The 21,247-nt window shown below is 43.5% G+C and overlaps 1 protein-coding gene across 3 annotated transcripts in view; it reads left to right on the top strand.

Annotated features, from left to right (window-relative positions):
* Positions 1-713: 713 nt before the first annotated feature.
* HDAC9 (histone deacetylase 9) overlaps positions 714-21,247 on the top strand; it is a 499,199-nt gene continuing 478,665 nt past the window's right edge. For all 3 annotated transcript variants that reach the window (XM_075419200.1, XM_075419199.1, XM_075419193.1), the window contains exon 1: positions 714-896. The gene's annotated coding sequence lies outside the window, so the exon portion shown is untranslated. The remainder of the gene's footprint in view (positions 897-21,247) is intronic.

The raw sequence follows: 21,247 nt of genomic DNA, 5'->3' as shown, positions 1-21,247 counted from the left end.
ACGGGGGGAACGCCGCGCCGGGGACAGGCGCGATGATCTCGGGGTGTGACAGCCCAGCATCATCCACCGGGCGGGCCCCACGCAGCACCCCGCACACCTTCCCCCCGGGGCCATCGCCGGGACCCGACGAGAGCCGTCCCGGACGCGGGTCGAGGGCCGCAGGGCCGGGCCCAGCACCGCCCCCCCTCCGCTGACAGGGCAGGTGCACTCCTTCCCCGCCGCGCTGAGCGAGGGCACAGGTGCGAGACAGCCCAGCGGCTCCTCCGCAGCAGCCCGCCGGCCGGGCCCCGCGGGGAGGCGGCGAAAGCCCCGCGGCGCCTGGGCCCGGTGGGGGCGGCGTGCGGGCCCTGCCTCCCCGGGCCCGCGGCGAAGCCCTTCCGCCCGCCAGCGGCCGCCGCGCAGGGCCGGGCTCCCGCCGCTACCGGCGCCCGCAGAGCGCCGAAGCGGAGGGGGGCGACAGGGCCCGGGCAGCTCCCGGGGATCCGCCCCACCGCTCCGCCCGGCCGAGGCGCTGTCCCCTCCGCGGCGCGGCCCGCTCGGCCCCCAGCGGCGGCGGCGGGGAGCGCGGCTCGGCCCGGCGGCCTCCCCCCGCCCCGCCGAGTCGAGCCGAGCGGAGCCGAGCGGCTATTTTTAGCAAATCCTCCCCGCGTCGCCACGGGCGGCGATCGCGGCGCGCAGCCCCTCGCCAGCTGCCGCCGCCGCCCCGCCCGCCGCGCCCGGCAGAGGCTCGCCCCGCCGCCGGCGCTATGGCCACCTAACCCCCGCCGCCGCCGCCGCTGCCAACTTTTCCTCCCGGCGCCGCTCCTTCCCCCGCCGCTCCGGTGGAAGATGGCTGCTGGGGGAAGGACTGGAAGTTGCAGCCCGCGAGCGAAGAGATAAGGCGGGGATGCGGGAAGGTGAGTGGCACCGGCCGGCTCCGCTCCGCCCGGCGGGGACCGCGGGGCCCGGCCCGCCCCGCCCGGCCCGCCGCCCGGCCCTTGCCCCCGGCTCGCCCGGGTGGGTTTTTTGGGACCTCTGGGAAGATTCGGGGAAGTTGGGCCGGGTCAGGTGGCGGGGGCGGGGGGGGGCAGCCGCCCCCACGGCAAGTTGAGTTTCGCGGGGAGCGTCAGGGGAAAGAGGAGTTTGCCGCACGCCTGCCCTGCCGGCGCTTCGCGTGGGGCGGGAGAGCGGCCCCGCTGCCACCCCCTGCTCGGCGGGGCCGTGTCGCGGGGTGCCGCGGGCACCCCTGGGAGCTGGGGGGCTGCCCGAGCCGCCGCGGGCGGAGGGGACGGTGCGGAGTTCCCGGGCAGAGTTCCGTGTGGCCGTCCCGTCGGTGCGGGCGCAGGGCGGCGGCGGCGGCGGCGGCGGCAGCGCCGGGCCGGCAGTTCCCGGGGAGGGTACAGCTGTTTCGACTCGCCTAAAATGCCTGAATTTTGATCTAAAATGGGATGTAACAGCGATCGGTCGTCGCTGGCGCTTATCGCTGTCAGAGGAAAAAAGCGGCTGTCACTTGCGTGAACGCGTATTCGTCGCTGAGAAACCGCGCCGAGCCCGCGGCGGTTTGTGTTTGGAAGTGCCCTGAGGAGGTCCAAAATCCCCGTTAAACTGCGTGAGAATTTGAGGGGGGAGAAATGTTTAAAACAAGCTGAACGCGGAGGCAGAAGTAGCGAAGCGAATCGAGGGGACCCTTTGACATATTAAAACGCGTGAATGTTCTTTTCTGATGCAAACGCTGCTGAGAGTCTCTGTCACCAACAGCACGGAACGAGCACCGAGACAGAAACCGAGGAATTTTAAACATACTTCTCTTTCAACATTGTCAGCTTTAGTTCCTTGACATTTTGTTTTCTGTGACAGAAGAGTAGTTTTGTGACAGTTCTTCAGGATTTAATTTGCAAGCTCACAAAGCCCCGTGAGCTCTGCTGAGAACTCAAAAAGGGAACGTATTTCATGGTAAGGTTTTTCAGATGCCCTCTCCTATCTCCCCTCTCTCATCTCCCCCCCACTCCCACAACAGCTTCCCTAAATCTATTGAAGATGTTTTAGGTAATCTTTTTATTGAGTCTTTTGTAATTTGCTCTGAAGTCCACTGCATTCCTATATCAGTAGCACCAGCCAACGTATGTTTTGTACCCAGAATGCCTACTTTGTCCAGAGAGAAATGCAGGCTTGTTCTCTGCCATCAAACCGGGGCAGCCCTGGAAGGCAATTCCATCCCTTCATACACTTAAGTTGCATCGTTATTTGTATAAAATGGATAGGTCTCAACTACGTATAACTTCCTGCTGTCAATGATGCAAATAATACACTGTTTTAACACCTCTTTTTCATTATGATGGCAGAGATGTGATCCAAAACACTGGGAAAAGCCATGTCATGGCCCCAGACAAAAGCTGCAGTCAGTCCTATTTACCTACCACTGGTGACAGCTTCTTCACATAAATATTGAAATAGCCCTTAGACATGAAAATGTCATTGTCGGTTCAGAATTCTGAAAAAAACATGCCATTATACTTCTTGGTGACCAACTTAATGCAAATGCAGAACCACAGTTAAGCCTATTCAAGATGCTGTTGAGCGGTGTAAAACTCCTTTGTATTTTGGTATCAAAGTCTATGTGTATGTGTAATACACCCAAATATTTTCAACCTGACGTGAAAATGCCAGTTTTGAAAACAGTAGTGTTTGGTTTTCCATTAACCTGCTTTTCCACAGATGATGAGCAGTCTACAGGATGAAATGGGAATACTAGTTTGCAAGCCGTTGTGTATCTTCTGTTTACCACCGTCTTCCTATGCCCAGAGCAGTTTAAAAACAAAAGTAAAATACTGTCTTCACTACTGAAAGTCCCAGTACATGCTTAATTTGGTGCAGTTGTTCCTGCTAGAATTTTTCTGGGGAAAAAGATTATATTGTGATTGAGTGGCATATATATTTCCTAATTTCTTAATAGGAGATAACGTTAAAATGAGACTCAGTTATAAAAACTATGTTCTTTCTAAAAAACATTTAAAGTGGAAAATAATTTTCAGTTGTTCATCTCACTACCTTAGTCCTATACAAGTCGCTGTTAAAAATGTAATTTGCATACTGAAAATATTGATCAAATTCATGTTGACCCATCAGGAATCTGATATGAATCCCGGTATGAATTACCATGAATACTGAGGGTGACTAAATATAGTTGCAATAATTAGTTTCTTAGTGTTCACCTAATACTTAGTAGGAGAAAGGTAGTTTTGAAAATAATCAAATCCTATTGTGTATGAAAAATTATAACCAGTGAAAAATGACAGAAAAGTTGGGATGTAGCCTAGTCATCTCTGGAATGGTGAATTAAGCACATATTTACCAGACTGCATGTACTGTTGTCATTTTATATTCGTCAGTATTCCGACTAGCTAATTTAAAGGTGCTTTGGGTATGTGTATACAAACTGCCATAGAAAGTACTTCTGGTTTACAGTGTAGTCATAGCAGAATCATGTAGCTGAGAGTGCTTAGTGCATCTCAGGAGTGAGGGTTTTTTCCCTTTTACAGAAAAGGTTTGGGCCAGATTTGCTGAGGATTACATGCTGTCTCCTATGTGCATACAGTTTATGTGAAATTAACTTTCAATGGAAATTCAAGTTAAAAGAGTATTTCTCAAAGTTTTCTAGTCTCTTGAAGAGTATATAAGAAAATTTTCTGTCTGTTGCTGTGTTTAAGTAGGAAGGTACAAAATGCATTTGATGGGTGAAATTTAAAAAAACCCAACTCTCATGTAAAGACAGAACATTGGACTATTCCGTGATAAAAGATATTTTTCATGCTTCAAGGTTTCAGTAATGATTTCCAGAGAAGTAAGAATTTTTTTTCAGAGAAGGTTGCATTGCTGAATAACTTAAGGTTAGATTGTTCACTGAAACTGCTATGTGAGGCATTTTAGAGCTAATGTTACTTGATGAAATCACCTTTCATTTGCTCCTTTTGGTTTGGAGTTTTTAGATTAAGATGATCATATATGACCAAAATATTTATCCGTTATTTGATATAACTTACTCTGAATGAATGCATTGTATTATGAATGTCAGCACATGCCAGGTAGGACTGCTCTAGTGTTGGCTTTATTATTACTACTTTTATAGTATTATGAAGCTTATTTATACATGCTAATGCACAGCTTACTCTTCAGGCAGCTAAAAAATTACAGCGAAATAGTACCTTAACTACTGTTCAAAAATCACGTTTTAATACTTTGAGGCCATCTTAAAGTCCTTTCAATTGCAGGGTATGATCTAACTTCCTGTGAGGACGTACCCAAACGTCTCTGTGCTGCACCATTTTTATACCATATATATAGTTGTGTAACTCTTTGCCAAAGCAGTCTGTCAATGCAAAAAGTTAACAAGTTCAAAAATGAATTAGAAAAATTCATAGATGTAAAACGTGTCAAAGGCTAGAAAGCAGAGAGATAACGGTTCTGTATCAGAGTACCCTCAACCTGCAAATATTCTGTAGACTTCAGAGTATTCCAAGGAGGTACCATTACATGGTTCCTCACTTTTCCTTACTTGTCTCCTGTTGGGCATCTGGTGACAAGATATTGGAGTAAACAGATCTTTGGTTTGATTAGGTTTTACTGTTCGTACATTCTTACACAGTCAAGATCGGCAAAGTGAAATTAGGCAATTTAGAAATTCCTTTTTGGGGCAAAGTGATTGAAAACTTTTGTTACACAACACTCAAGATCAGATGTTTACTTTTCTTTAGCATGAATTCAATGTATTATGTGGATTGTGAGCTGGGAAGGTAGTAGGAAGCAAATATTTGTTCTTATTTTCCAGTAATTTCTTGTTAATGGTATTTTTCAGTATAAATGCTAACATTTGTCACTCACTAGTCATCATATGTTGTCGAAGTTTCTTTGTAATGTCTAGTAACTGTCAGGATAGTTTGGGTTTACAGCTATTGCATAAATGTAAACTATTTTTGTCTGAGGAAATGAAATAGTTTTCAGCAAAGGTAGCTCAGAAGTGCCTGTAAGAAGATGACTACTGACAGTAAGTCTTTTATTTGTCCCTGGTTCTTCAGTCTTGGACTAGAAGATGCTGGATTCTGTACCTCTTCATTCGATTTCTGCTTAGAGACTCTCAGTCTTTGTTTTAAGTTCATTTCTGTTCAAGACACGGAGTGCTCTTTCTCTGGAGTGGATGACTGTCGCTCTTGGGGCTTTGCTCAGACTTGAGTCCTGTAGCTGGCTCAGGCTGAGCACGTCTCTGCCATCATGTTCACTGAGTACAGCTCCTGTTGCCATGATGTTTTAACCTGGAAGAGAAAAGAAGGCCTTGTCTAATGAGTGTCTTTAAAAGGTGGTGCTCAGTCCACTAGAGGAATTGGCAGCCCAGTCTTGTGTGCATGCAAGATATGAGAAGACTTGAGCCTGAACTTACTCATCAAGAAGGTGTGTGCAGCACAGTGTACTGTGCCTCAGCCTTTGCGATGTCAAGGGTCTTCAATTTGCAGCTTTGCACTCTGCCTTTCCCTTGCAACTCTGTAAGCTTTCACCAGAGCTGCTGGGGTGGTGTTTCCCTTGCTGTCCTCATGCTGTTGGTCTCATACTGTTGTTCTCATGGCCTTGTAACTGCACACCCTGATACCACTGTTATATCAGGTTTCCCGTGGGAAGTGATTGCCACTGGTGTAAGAGTCACTCTTTTTCACCATCCTTTCCTTGCACCATTTTTTGAAGCTTTTAGTTTGTGTTAGGAGAAAGACAAGTATCTGATAAGTGTTACCCAATAGTATATGCAAAGCTTAACAGCCAGTTAGCTTGCAACACCAGCCTTTGATCAAAGACTACTCCAGTCAGTGGCAATAGCATCATAAGCGCGGACAGGCAGTACAGAAGTTGAACAGATCATGAGAAAATCTATATCGTTTCTATGGGAAAAGTAGTATGGTGGACCACCTGATGCACTGGAGAGGACACCTGGGAGAGGGTGCTTATCAGGAAGACCCTGTCAGTTCTCTTCTTGACTAGCCACTGGAGGGAGTTTTGCCTTTCCCCTTGCTGTTTTCTCCTTTTGCTTTTCCAGTTCCCTTTCCCTTTTTCTGTGTTTTTCTCTTTTTATGTGGGTCCCTCCCCTTCCCCTCGCCCCCCCCGCCCCCCAAGAAACTTTTATTATTGGAGTTGATGCATATCATCAGCTATAAACTCTGCAAGTAAATCAAGGAGGGATGTAAAGATGCTTACAGAGTTGTAATGAGAAGTCTAGGTAAGTGCGCTAATAGATTGGTACAAGGTCAATTTATACCTGTTCAAATACAAATTATCTGATAACTTTCTTGGCTTTACTTTTTGGTCAAACAGAAATCATACATCTTCTGAGCCTTTATTTAGTCAGCCTGAGTTTACCCTTCTGGTTTATTTTCATGTAAGAATATCTCTATTACTCCAGATATCTTTGTGCCCTTCTCTGTATCCTTTTCCATCGGAATTTATATTTCTGCAGCAGATGTGACCAGAACCGTAGTCTGTGCCTGTACGAAGTCTCAGTAGCACCTTGTCCAGGGGTGGTAATACTGTATCTCTTTTTTAAAAAGCTTGACTAATATGTTCTAGGACGTATTCAGGTCAACCTGGAAGTTTCATTTCCTGTTATTTTTTGTAACGCTTGGGATCACACTAAATCACAGAAGCACTGAAGTTGGAAGGGACCTTAGGTGGTCTGTAGTCCAGCCTTTTGGTCAAAGCAGAGTTAACACAGGATTCAGACCATGTTGCTTAGGGATTTGTCCAATTCTGTCTGGAAAATCTCCAAGGAAAGAGATTCCACAACCTCTGGACAATCAGACCCAGTACTTAATTACCCTCATAGCAATTTCTCTTCTTTAGGTTGAGTCATAACCTCCCAGTTTCGGTTCACGACTGTTGTCTCTTGTTCTTGTGCCATGCACATCTGTGAAGAGCCTGGCTCCATCTTGTTGGTAACCTCCTCATAGGCACTGGTAGGCTTATGTTAGGCCTCCCCTGAAGCTGTCTCATCTCCAGGCTGAACAGTCTCAGCTCTCTCAGCTTCTCCTGATAGGGCAAGTGCTCCAGCCCCTGACTGTCTTTGTGGCTTCTGATGGAGTTAGGAGGAGGCATTTTTCAGGTATTGGGAGCACCAAAACTGGATGAAGTATTCCAGAGGAGGTCTAGTGCTTACGTAGAGGGGAACCCTAAAACTTCATATTGGTAAATATACCAAGTAGTAAATAGCTCAAGATTCTGAAAATCCATGAATAGGGCATTGAGCAGAACTGTACTGTCTTGAGACCACAAAATTAATACAAGTTATTGTGAGCTTTTTAAGAAGTTGTTATTGCAGCTTACGTAGAAACACAGTTTATTTGATAGTTCTTATCAGAAAAGTTTTTGAATCATGTTATTTTGGAGTAGGGCAGTAATGTGACATTGGATTTTTATTTTAAAACACTTTACATGCATTAAATATCTCCTTTATAGAAGCATATGAAGAAAATGTCGTGACAGACATTCTGTATGTCTAGGCTTTTAATTATACAAAACTCTAGTTATTCAAGTTTTTGACAGTTATCATTAAGTCTCCAGGGTGCCTAACTATTGAACTGAAACCTTGCTTTGACAAGAGGTGGGTGAGCTGCAGGCATGAATGTAAGATTTCCGAGGAAGAAAGTTGAAACACTAAATTCTAGATGGACACTAAGCAACATGCACATAGTAACTGTTTGGTGTGTAAAATGTATAAATTATTGGCATTTTATCTGATTCTTAGATAGATAGCTATTGAGTTGTTCATACGTAGCTTAAAATTAGAGGAATATGCTGACAATATACCATAGATACAGTTATCACTTTAATCTTTTATGTTTCCTCTTTAGGTAGACAATATAACCAACATTGATTAATAAGCCATACTGAGCCTTACATAATCCATAATTAAGTGGAATTTTGACATTTCGTGTTGGAGTTGAAGCTGTTTTATTTGGGATGTAAATAGTTACTCTATACATTCTCTGAAAAAATATTACAAATGGAAGGATCAGTGAGTTGAAATGGAAAATAATCTTCAACAGCTAAAACGGGTCATAAAGGGTCTTATAATGTGGGTTAGGTCTGCCCTGCTGACCCCCATCACCCACACCAGGGATCTAGCTGGAGGTTGCTATAGGAGCCTTTTTGGCCTCTGTGTACTCAGTTTTACTTCCATAAAAATCAGAGTAGGTAGGGAGCAGAGGGGAACCAAAGTTCAATGTCGTCAACAGGAACAAAGTGAAGACATGGTCAAGATCCAGTCCTGTGGCAATCAGGGACACAGAGCTGACAGCAGTGAGTAGTTTGGAGGGGAATCCAAACCAAGATACGAGTCAGAGAAAGGTATTTTCATTCATAAATGATATATCTAGGTTTAATTTGTAGATATGAACTGTTGTAGCAGCCCTAGCAATCCATTCCTCTTGGCATGTGTACATTCCTTGCTTGAAGGTGGACGATTTGCACTGAACACAGCGCACTGTTGAGCATAACGTAACAAAGAAAAGCTGAGTAAAACCTTTTAGAGGTACTAGTTCTCCTGTTTTGAACATATTAGTCTCTTATGAGGATCTGTGAGTGAAGTAAGCATCAAAGAGAATATTCACCTGCTCTCAGTAATTCAGGTTTCTTACACAAAGTCTCTTGGAAGAACATAAAGTATCTCTGTTTCTTGTATGCTGTCACATAAACCTTGTCTCCCACTCCATACACCACCATCACCCCTCCCCAAAAAGAAAGAAGTTAGAGTCCTGATATGAAAATGTTATTGACTATTGTTACCGCTTAATCATTTGGAACGGAAGAGTTCAAAGCTTTTTTTGATCAAGAAGCTTTCATCAGAAACTAGTGGAAAAAGAGGAAATTAGTGTGATGAATGGGTGTATAACCCTAGGTTTTTACTGCATTTTGGTGAGATACATATCACTGGAGCAATACCGTCCTATTAGCGTGATGAGACTTCTTTTAGAACTTCTAAGAGATGATCAACCATTCTTTTTCCTTGTGCTAATGCACATCATTGATACTGATTCAAATTATGAATAAAATGGCAGATTTCAACAGAAGGTGATAGGAATGGGCATCATCTAAAAGATTTGCTGAGGACACTGATTTTAACAGTGTTAGGATGTTGACTAAAAAGATCAAGGATTTTGCTTGCCTATAAGGAGTTTTGCCGTTGACTATAACGAGGTCAGGATGTCACCTTTACACGTGAAGTTTGCACCACTTGATGGGCTGTTTGTGTTGGGAGACACAGAGACCACCGTTACAAGGAGAGCTTGTGAAAGCCCTGTTCAAGGTTTAGATCTACTGACGACATGCACTGTGGAAGACTGTAGTGTAGTCATGTCTTTGCCAGCCAGGAGCAGAAGTGGCAGGGAGCGTGGAAGTTGGGATTGCAGCTGAGAGACTTTTAGCGCTCTTTTGGTCATTAAGGTAGCCCGGAGAGGCTGATATAATTTAGACAGACCATCAAAGCAGTGGAGGAGCTACAAAAGTGTATCAAATGTAATTCTTGCTGATCCTTCTTTGCCATCTTTTGTCAGTTACCTTTAAATATTTTAACAGATTTTGGCATGCACTCTAGGTACATTTTCACTCCATCAAAGTATCTGAATGCTTCTGTCCCCTCCATCACTGCTTTGCTATAGTGATCCCTAAATAAGGTTGTAGCTTCTTCAGTGTATTCTGATTACATGCAAAGAGAGTACACTGGTATACATAGGGGATTTTTTTGGGTGTCTGGCAAATATTTTTTCTCTAGGCCACAAAGTAGCAACAGAGCTGCTTCCACAATTTCACTGCAGTTTTAATGGAGAGTCTGTATACGTTGCATGTGAGAAATGTGGATGTGCTGATTGACTTTGTAGTGAGAAATAGCATGCCATTTCTGACCCAGCTTCCCATTTGCTTAGCCTCAGAATGGCTATCTATACTTCTGGAGAGAGCTGCTGGGATGTTTATCTGCTGCGAAGTCTGTATGCATCATTTCTCCACACTCCTTTCATTTCCGTGGAGTGTTTGTATCGCTGTCTTTGTGAGAAGAGACTGGGCTGGGAAAGAGGACTGGAGACACAACTGAGAGTCTGTCTTTTTCAGGTGACATTTGGACCATAACTTAGGTTTTATGCATAGAAATGTCAGAAAGATCAAAATACACTTCTGTATAAATAATGAAGCAATATAATAAATTCATTTTTGCGTTAAGAAAAAAAGATAGGTATTCTTTGCAGTGATTTCAGTCTAAATACTTCAGGAGAGAGAATGAAAAGGCATATTTTTCATATTTGAAGGCCACAGAAATGTAATGAAAACAAATGAAAGGTAAGCTAGATTAAATAAATACTTTAAATTCTCCTTGTTTACTTTGACGGAGGGCGATTTTCTGGCATGAAGTTGATTAGCTATGTGATATGTAAGCTAAAATATTTCTCCTAGAGCGTCATTTGATTGCTGCTTTTTCAGGTCCTTATTGCTGTGGTATGTATGTGGTGATTTTATATTACTCTCCTTAGTGTAAAAGAACAGCCTATATCTTCCTGCTCCAGAGAAGTGAAAATTAAGGTAATAAAAAGACCAAAATCTCTCATTTATGGTATATAGTTATATTCTAAAGTGAATGGTAGCTGCATAGATTGCCAAGGCCAGAACTGGGGTCTAATCTGTTTATCTTGGTTTGTTCATATTTGTTTTATTTTTAAAGTCACATTGCAAAGGGATGTGGAGTACGTGCTAAGCACACACAAATCAAAGCAAAGGCAATGACTCTTCATCCTTAAAGCAGTTACTGAACTTCAGTGCAATGATCCATCAGATTTTCATATGCAGGCTATTATTCTCCTGTCTACAGAATTTTTCCACTAATGTTGCTGCTTTGGTTAGGCAAAGGAGTGATTAACTATATTGATATTAATGGAGCTGATATCGCTGACACATATCAAGGTAAATAAAATGAGAATCTGACTTGCATCAGGTTGAAAATGTGTTAGCTTCAATCTAATTATACTGAATTAAATCTAATTGCCTATCGTCCTCCAGTCTCCAGAATTTTAATAGTAATTGGATTCTCATACTTTCAGTGATTTTTAAAAATCTGAAGCATAATGTAATTTCTGTGGGGCTTTTTTTGTAAAATTTAAATTTCTGGAAAAACTAAGCACTGTTTAAAGAAAATTACCCATTTGGGTCAGGAAGCTGTCGTCAGAAACTACTTATGAAGACATAGGATTGATGTGAATAATCAGTGTCATTTTTTCACCTGTTTTATTGTATGTTATAATACTTTATTGCGTAGTACAGAATTACAGAAGTTTCATATTTTGTTATGAAAAGAAGGTACTACTAATAATATTTCTGTTTTGAAAGATACCTGCTCCGTCTCAATTCTCTAGGTGTACTCTGGTATAGAATAGTATGGCTGTGGCATCACTAGAACGACAAATGTACATATAATTTTTTGTAGAAGATAGCCGAAGAAATAATTGTCTCTGAATCAGGAATTCATATGGTTCTAACCAGTTTCCAGTTAGTTAATTGTTTGAAGTCAAAGTAATGCTCTGCATATGGGCAGTAAGCATTGATGCTACATAGCAAATGGTACTTGCAACCGGTTATGTTTCATTGTGCATCCATCTTTAAAAAATGTATGGATTAGACACTAAGAACAGTGCTGCCAGAAGGGAAGTTTAAGGGAGTGAAAAATACTTTTTTTTTCATCTGGAATAGATGAGGAAGCTCTTTGGTTTAGTAACTGCCAGGTTACTCAGTGCTGTGGTTCGCATTTCCTAATAGTAATAAATTGGAATTCCAGTGTTTCACTTTACATTGATTTTTCTTTTGCAGTGCATCCAAAAATTAATAGAAGCTTTGCCTATTTTATTGCAGTTCTGTAGTAAAAGGAGAAAAAACAACTTTCATCCTAAGAATTGCATGTGAGAACAAAGCCGGTAAAATCTTAATGATTTAAATGGAAGTGAATATTTGTGGGAAGCAAATGGAGGCTTTGGGCTTGGATATAAGGACCAACACAGGCAGTTAGATTAGTGAAGATCATATTGGCTGATGACAACTAGAAAATACTCAGAGCCAACCAACATCGCTGACGGAGAAGTGTCACCTGGGAGCAATAGGAAGTGAATATGAATCAAAGAACTCATCATCTCTATCTGCCTCAAACCTCACCCTGGAAGCTGCAAGAAGAGGTCACTACAGAACTGTTCTGCGTGGTGTGGATCTGTTCCAGAGAGTTTCATTTTTTTTCTCTCTCTCACTTAATCAAGAGTAATAGCAAGGGTCATACCAACACCTTGTATACCGTGGAAGGAACACGTCCCTTTCACATTGCTGTAAGATGTATCATGAGTCGGATAAATATTGAAAGAGCTAATGAAGAGAGTCTCAAATTAAAAAAAAAAAAGAAAACCCACCGCATTTTTGTTATTTGAATACCCATATTTACATTGTGCTGGAAAAGTATATAGGATGTACAGAGCTGAATAATTTATGCCTGGATAGGCAATAGCATCAAATAATAGCAAAGCCTGATTGTTTCTTGACTTTTTTGAGGGCCCACTCTATTTTGGTGGTAAGTTTCTGGTTATAAGTAGTCATCTTTCATGTCCCCATGGAAATAAAAACTATATAATAATATAATAGAATTTATTCACTATTCTGTGCATAATTCCTGGAATGAGAAAGGATCAACAGAATAGGCCTCCATGCTGTGTAAGGTTGTAAAATCTGCCATTTTGTTGTAGAATGGGGTGTATTTTCCTTTTTTTTTCTCATTACTGATATAGAGAAGGTAATTACAGCTTTGTGTATAAGCACTGGAGACAATTTGGAGTCAATTGCATAACTGAAATAAAGAAGGTGAAGGAAAGAAGGCACTTTGAACACCTGTTTTTTTTAGAATAATGTACTATGAAGAAACTGTGGCCTCACCTATAGGAGAAAGCTAAACTCTGCATTCCTCTCCACAGTAAAGTTAAATGCAATTTCGATCTGCTGTTTCAGCAGCAAAGGAGGACATTTTCTGCATGATTCATGCAGAAAGAATGTTTCTTTATAATCTTATTCAGATTTCAGTAACCCTGTAATTACTCTGTCCAGTGGGCATAAATACTATTTAGATAAAGCGGAATGCTGTGACTATGTCTAAGCACGTAACGTTTCGTCCATGATTGCTCATGAAGGCTGGGATTCGTCTTCCTGCGCAGAGAAACGTTAGATGCCACTCTAAAACTGTGAATCTGAATTTAATTGTGGCGAAATTGCTCTTGATTATAGGACTAATTTCCCTGTGTGTACAACTATATATTCTCTGCATGCTCAGGCCTCCATCCCATGCCACTGCATTGCTCTGTAGGCTTGTCCAGATGTCTAAGTATGCTTAGGCATACAAGATGCTGGCAATATTGTCCAGCAATCCAGTTCATTTTCTACTTTTTGCTTCCATCTTCTGACTACTGCACTGTGACTTGCATCATATCCCATAGGGAAGGGTCTGGAGTCTAGGAATATTGCAAGATGCCTGTGTGCATTGTCTGTTCTCAAACCCATCATAGACTAGCTGCTGAAAACAATGAGGAAGCACGTTGCCCAGGGAGAACAGCTGGCCGGTATACTGGCTTAGTGGCTGTGCAGTCATGGGGAATCACAGTGGTATTACCTATACATGCTGAGCCAATATTGACACATTCTGTGCTGGTACAAGACCTTCTTAAACATGATGGTGTCTCCTTTTGTGAGTAAGGATGTTTTCTTTCCCTGTATTTTCCCCACAGCCTTTTTCCCAGTCACCATAGCAGCCTGAGTCCCAGTCTGTTTCACAGCTCTAAACAGAAACCTCTCTACCAACCACAGGCAACCAGTGTGGACAAGTCTTATCCTAATTTTTCCCTCTTCCTGGCCTGAACAATGCAGAATTTTGGATTACAGGCCTCTTAGTGACTCAAAATCATGAGAGACAACTTGTTGTAGGAGGAAAAGGAAAAAGAAGAGCTCATCTTTTCTTGGGACAATTCCTGCCATGCTCAGCATCCAAATCACAGAGACTGCCTGGATAATGAGTGGATTCTTCCAAGTCACAAGACACGTAACAGCCACCATTCAGCTCTGCCTGCAGCTTCTAATGCTTCTTATCCGGCTTGCATGAAACTCCAGCTAACAGACCAGGAGAATGTTTGCGTGTAACCAACCTTTGATAGCAGGAAGCAGATGACAACCAAAGCAACCCAGGCTTGACAGACTGAAAACAGCAAAGCTCAAGCAGTATCCCATCATTGTTCAGCATGCAAGTGATTGCTAGCTCACAGCACACGATTGTGAACAAGTTGACTACAAAACTTGGAGACAATAGAGAAACATGAGTGCCTTCTCGACTCTCTTCAGCACTTGGTGTTCCAAGCTTAACTAGAGATATCAGTGGAGTATGCTTAAGCAATGTGAGTGTATGGTCCTAGCATGGACAATCAGCAGTTTTGGCCAGGTCCTGCCCATGTTACACATTCAAAAGCATCTTAGGTTTACTATTTATTCCTCAAGTCTCTGGTTCTCCAAATCAGTAAATTCCGACATGATTCTGATCCTTTTCCTGCTCCATGACCAGGAGGATAGGTCTAAACAGTGTCTGGTGTGTAAGATACAGGGGAACAAGCAAGTGTCTGGAGACAGTAGTGGTGATCTTTGACTTTATAGGCTGTGAAATACATCTTGGATAGGGGACCTAGAGAAAAAAAAAATGGTTTAAAGCAACTTGGTTACTCTGTGTCTTTATTTTGTGTGTTTCTAGACTGAGCTGAATGATAAGTGGATCAAGACACTCTTGATTCAAGTCCCCCTCCTTCAGACTGGAGTGGACACTTGAAACTAGCAGTCGTGTGCTGTCTGTATTTATGACAACGCTGCTTCACTTGATGATCTGTCCCAGTCACATCCAGGAGAGAGCTGACATAGCAATGCTAGAAGTGGGACAGCTGTGTTTGGTCTGAAATCAAGCCTGGAGGTCCTGCTGTGTAAGAAGTTTTCTTGTTTTGTATTTCTTAAGTAGTTACGTGTCTACTGAGCCACAGGCAGGCAGTTCCAATAGAGAGCAAGAATGCTGGGGGCATTCCACACAGCTGGAGTCTCTCAAGCTGTGCTCAGGAGGTCATGGTGGTGCTTCAGTGCAGGGCTTTGTTGCTTGCCTTGTGTGGTGGAGTTAGAAGTCCTTGTTTCCCTCTTGTTCTGCAGCTGGGGGATGGTTGTATGTAAAAGCTTGCATCTTCTCCTCCTGTCAAATGTGGGTGTTAGGATAGGTCTGAATTCCCCCAGTTCTGGAGGCTGGCAATTAGGTAGGGTGCATAGCCTATCACATCTGGCTTTCTCTTCTGCTGGATCAGATTAGGTTACCTGTACATGTGTCTAGCCTAGAACTTCAGCTTCTCTGAGGCAATTTTCATTTAAGAGCAAGTTTGGGGGTGATGAGTGGGAAGGGACAGTTCTGACTTCTGCAGGTGTCAGCTTCCATGTTTCTGCTGCTTGGGTGGGTTGTCTGGCAAATACCTAAAAGAACAAGTGTTCTCTAGGCAGAGCCTATGTATCTTTATCCTTGAAGTTCCGTTCTGTCCAGCTGGCAAAATTAGTAGCTGTAGACACAAACTTAATCTAGTTATTCCTCAGTACCTTAGAGGAAGTCAGTGAGATCCAGGAAACTTGTCTGAGGGATCTGAGGGTTTGTTTCTAGGCTGTGTCTCTGGTATGCAGCTGGGAGAAGGTCCCGAGGCAGGAGACATTGGAGATTATTCTGGTACTTCACTGAAGGTGACCCTAGGATACGCTGCCCGGGTTGGTGGCAGCCTCTGAATGCTTTATGTAGAGCTTCATGGAGGGGGCAGATGTTGCATGAAGCCCGGGATAGTGCTCACAATTTCTGGATACTGAACTTTTTTAAACTTTGACTTAGAATGTTTCCTTCTCCTGGAATACCTGGCATTATTCACGGTCCTGACGTACGACCACAAAATTTTACTGGTAGCACAGTTATACATCTACATGTGGCCTTCCAGATGTGGTCACATATGGCTCCCAGATCTCCCCATTGTTAGATAATCTGTACCACCCCGACTTGTGCCAAGGGATTTCCTTTAGAAATGAAATGGCTGTTTCTCTAATTTTCACACACAAGCTTTGGTAGAGGCTTGCTAAGGGGAGGGTGAGATATGATGGCTTGGCAATGTGGCAACAAACTTTTTTTGGCTTGTTCCTTGAATATTTTCCCTAGAAAGTTGCCTTTTGAATTATACCAACGTAGTTCTTCCCGAATTGAACATTTGAGGATGGAGGTGAACACAGAGTAGTCGGCAAGTGCTACAGGGAGTCTGACGTGCATAGCGAGCGACCTTAGTAAAAAAGCTGTTAACAGCACTGCTGCTTCTCTGCAGCGCTCGGGGGAAGGACACCGCCATCGCTGGAAGCGGACACTTCTCTCTGTTCAAAGTGATCATAACGATTCATCCTTCCTCCTGGATGGATGGAGAGGTGGCATTGATGGATCCTTCTGTCAGATCTCATTTAGATTAGATACACCATCAAATGTAGATACAAAGACAGGTTAGAATGTGAAGAAGAACCTTGGTTCAGCTTTTAAAATTGGCATAGATAAGTGAAAGCGCAAAGCTTTCTGGGCTTAAGTCAGGAATCTGTTATGCATCTAAATCATTTAAGACTCTTAAAATAAACAGTAAATAATGGTTCCTCCCTCACACACAAGGGAAAATTCACCTACAGTTGCTATGAAATTAACAGTAAGCACGCAACCAGGTGGAAAAAAAACCCGGTTCTTTATCCCTTTGGTCTAAGTGAGCTTTTACTTTTCTGGATGATTTAAAAATACAGCTTTGTCTTCCAAATGCTTCTCTCAAACTACCTGTTTTAGAAATTATTCTCTTTTTCTCAACTCATTTCTCCTTCCTGCTGTGTAGTTTCTTGAGCGGATTGTAGAAGCACTTATGCTGTGGTCACTCTTCCCTGCAGCAGTTTCCATGGCATTTGGTCTTTAATATCACACTCGCATCTCTGATGAGACCTTGTTGCACTGGGTGGGGTTACTTTTTCAGTGTTTGTGGCTTAAATTCTCATAGAGATTTCACTTTTCTTTCCATGTGCTTCTATGAGCTATGAAGATCTTGCATCTTAGAATTCTTAAACACAGTATTTTCTGTACAAATGTTTATACACCTGCAATTTTGAATATTGAACCTTTTCCCCTTAATTTATTTCACAGGGCTTTAAACTGAACTTTTTTCTTTCTAAAATACATGTCATACTCTTTTAAAATCAAATTAATGTAATTGAAAGTAATGGAATCAGGAGTAAAATATACTTGAAACAATGCTGAGCAAAGCCACTTTTGCTAAATAAAAACTTTAAACTGCTATTTATTAAAGCATGTGGTGTGACAATTTTGTGTAAAAAATACAATACGTTATTACAATACATATGTACAGTATTATTGAATACAATATATTTGTACATACATACAGTATGTACAGAACTCAATTTTTTGTCTGTACAATTTATTTTTCTTTTCACAGTTATTTTAAATGTAACTAAGGTAGAGAAAAGATGTCACACACCTAGCACCAGCAAATGGAGCGCAGTGAGCAAGTTAGAGTCAGTAACTAAATATGTAAATCCACACTGTGAGGTGATGTTACCAGAAACACGTGTCTGTTAAATCTAGTCATACTTTGAAGTTGGTTCCTTTCAAATTTTGATTTCATAATTTAGCTTGGTCCTGAAAAACATACACTAAAGTACTCCAAGTGAAACTGAGGACTGATACTTTCCAAAGTATCCCTGACAGATACTAGACTTCAGTGCTCTATAGAAGTAGTACTGTACCTGCCTAAATTTAAAGATGCTTACTCTGTTGTTTCTGATATTTTCCAGTTGGTTTGATTGTAGTAGTATTCTTTGAGCACTTACTCAGTGATTTTTTTTTTTTTAATGTAGAATCATAGAATGCTTTATGTTGGAAGGGACCTTTAGAGGTCATCTAACCCAACCCCCCTGCAGTGAGCAGGGTCAGCTTCAACTGCACTAGGTTGCTCAGAGCCCCGTCCAACCTGACCTGGAAGGTTTCTAGGGATGGGGATTCCACTGCCTCTCTGGGCAATCTGTTCCGTGTTTCACCACCCTCATTGTAAAAAATATCTTCCTTATATCTACTCTAAATCTACCCTCCCTTAGTTTAAAGCCATTACTCCTTATCCTATCACAACAGGCCCTGCTGAAACTGTCTTCCCCATCTTTCCTATAGCCCCCCTTTAGGTACTGAAAGGCTGCTGTAAGGTCTCCCTGCAGTCTTCTCTTCTCCAGGGTGAAGAATCCCCATCTCTCTCAGCCTTTCCTTGTAGGAGAGGTGCTCCAGCCCTAGTGTCATCTTTGTGGCCCTCCTATGGACACACTCCAACAGCTCCATGTCTTTCTTGTGCTAGGGGCTCCAGAGCTGGACGCAGGACTCCAGGTGAGGTCTCACCAGAGCCAAGTATAGGGGCAGAATCACCTCCTTCAACCTGCTGGCCACGCTTCTCTTGATGCAGCCCAGGATACGGTTGGCCTTCTGGGCTGCGAGCGCACATTGATGGCTCATGTCCAGCTTTTCATCCCCCAGTACCCCCAAGTCCTTCTCGGCAGGCCTGCTCTCAACCCCTTCATCCCCCAGCCTGTACTGATAGTGGGGGTTGCCCCGACCCAGGTGCAAGACCTTGCACTTGGCCTTCTTGAACCTCATGATGTTCACACAGGCCCACTTCTCAAGCTTGTCCAAGTCCCTCTGGATGGCGTCCCATCCCTTCTGGTGTGTCAGCTGCACCACTCAGCTTGGTGTCATCTGCAAACTTGCTGAGGCTGCACTTGATCTTGCTAAGTCATTGATGAAAATATTAAACAGCACCAGTCCCAGTACAGACCCCTGAGGGACATCACTTGTCACTGGCGTTCATTTGGACATTGAGCTGTTGACCATTACCCTCTGGCTGTGATCTTCCAACCAATTCCTTAGCCACCGAACAGTCCACCCATCAAATCCCTATCTCTCCAATTTAGAGAGAAGGATGTTGTGGGGGACTGTGTCGAAGGCTTTACAGAAGTCCAGAGAGATCACATCCATAGCTCTTCCCTTGTCCACTGATGTAGTCACGCCATCATAGAAAGCCACAAGGTTGGTCAGGCAGGACTGCCCTTGGTCAAGCCATGCTGGCTGTCTCGAATCACCTTCTTGTCCTCTGTGTGCTTTAGCATAGCTTCTAGTAGGATCTGTTCCATGATCTTCCCAGGCATAGAGGTGAAGCTGGCAGGTCGGTAGTTCCCAGGGTCTTTCTTTCTACCCTTTTGGAAAATGGGCACAATGTTTCCCTTCCTCCAGTCACCAGGGACTTTGCGTGATTGCCGTCACCTTTCAAATATTATGGAGAGTGGCTTGGCAATGACATCGGTCAATTCCCTCAGGACTCTGGGATGCATCTCATCAGGTCCCATAGACTGAGGTATATTCAGTTTCCTCAGGTGGTCACGAACCTGGTCTTGCATTGGTGAGCATCAGGTCCAGTATTGCGTCCCCTCACGTAGAGGTGTCAATTACCTGGCTTAAAAAGTTATCCTTAGTGCATTCTAAGAATCTCCTGGATTGCCTATAGCTCACCATGCTACTTTTCCAGCAGATGTCGAAGTCCCCCAGTAGGATGAGAGCCTGTGAGCGTGAAGTCCCCTGGAGCTGGAGGAAGAAGGCTTCATCAGTAGGCTCCCCTGGATCAGGTGGCCTGTAGTAGACACCAATGTCAAAGTTCCCTTTGTTGCCTCTGTCTCTGATTCTTACCCATAAGCTTTCAACCTGCTTGTGGCTATGCTTCAGGGACAGCTCTTCACGCTCTATCCATTTCTTGATGTAGAGGGCAACGCCTCCACCCCTCTTTTTCTGCCTGTCCCTGCTGAACAGCCTGTAGCCATTGATAGCCATGCTCCAGTCATGGGATCTGTCCCACCAAGTTTCAATAATGGCAATCAGATTGTAGCTTTCTAGCAGCACGGTAGCTTCCAGCTGTTCCCGTTTCCCATACTGTGTGCATTCGTGTAGAGGCATTTCATCTGGGATGTTGGCCATGTCACCTTCATAGAGGATCACCCCTTGTTTCCCTTGGGGTGTTTTGTGAAATCATCCTTGTTGGCTCCTACTACCTCAGGAGCCCCCAGCTCATCTCCGCAAGACTTTGACTGTGCTGCAGTGACCCCAGCACATCTCTGGGCAACAGACTGAGGACCCATACTAGCACCCCGTCCCTCCAGCCATTCTGTATCACCCCATAGTTACTGGCAAGCCTGATGTGTTCCCCCTCCCCCTTCACATCTAGTTTAAAGCCCTGTCAATGATCCCCACAAGCTCCTGAGCAAAGACCCTCTTTCCCCTTTGAGAAGGGTGAATCCAATCTGATGCCAGCAAGCCTGTAGAGAGGTTAAATACGTTTTCACTAATGATCTTGGTAGAAAGCTAGGGTTTTAGCTCAAATCAAAGATTCCACAGATTGAGATTTTTATCTGTGTTTTCAATCCACAAAGACCTTTTGAAGAGAACAATGATGACAGCTTACCTAGATAGAAAAGCTCTTAGATTTATTTTGTGAGTTTCAGTTTTCTTTTATGCCTTTTCTTTGAGTTTTGTAGAATCATAAAATCATTTCAGTTGGAAAAGTGCTTTAAAATCGTCAAGTCCAACCATTAACCCAGCACTGCCAAGCCTACCACTAAACCATGTCACTAAGTGCCAGATCTACACATCTTTTACATACCTCCAGGGGTGGTGGCCCAACTGCTTCCCTGGGCACCCTGTTCCAGTGCTTGACAACCATTTCAGTGAAGAAATTTTCTCTAATATCCAATATAAACTTCACCTGGTGCAACTTGAGGCCATTGCCTCTCCTATCACTTGTTAATTGGGAGAAGAGACCAACACCTGCCTCTACAACCTCCTTTCAGGTAGTTGTAGAGAGCGGTAAGGTCTCCCCTGAGCCTCGTTTTCTCCAGACTAAACAACCCCAGTTCCCTCAGCCGCTCCTCAAAAGACTTGTTCTCTAGACCCCTCACCACTGTTTGTTGCTCTTTGTGATGAATATGACTCATATGGTATGAAGGAACCCTTTGACCATTCTTGTGTTTCAGCAACAGTGGAAGTGCTGTAGTCAAAAAAAAACAT

This window comes from Opisthocomus hoazin, chromosome 4 (assembly GCF_030867145.1).
Source record: "Opisthocomus hoazin isolate bOpiHoa1 chromosome 4, bOpiHoa1.hap1, whole genome shotgun sequence".
Taxonomy (NCBI): domain Eukaryota; kingdom Metazoa; phylum Chordata; class Aves; order Opisthocomiformes; family Opisthocomidae; genus Opisthocomus; species Opisthocomus hoazin.
Note: the sequence above shows the minus strand (reverse complement) of the source record. Positions and strands in the feature narration are given on the sequence as shown.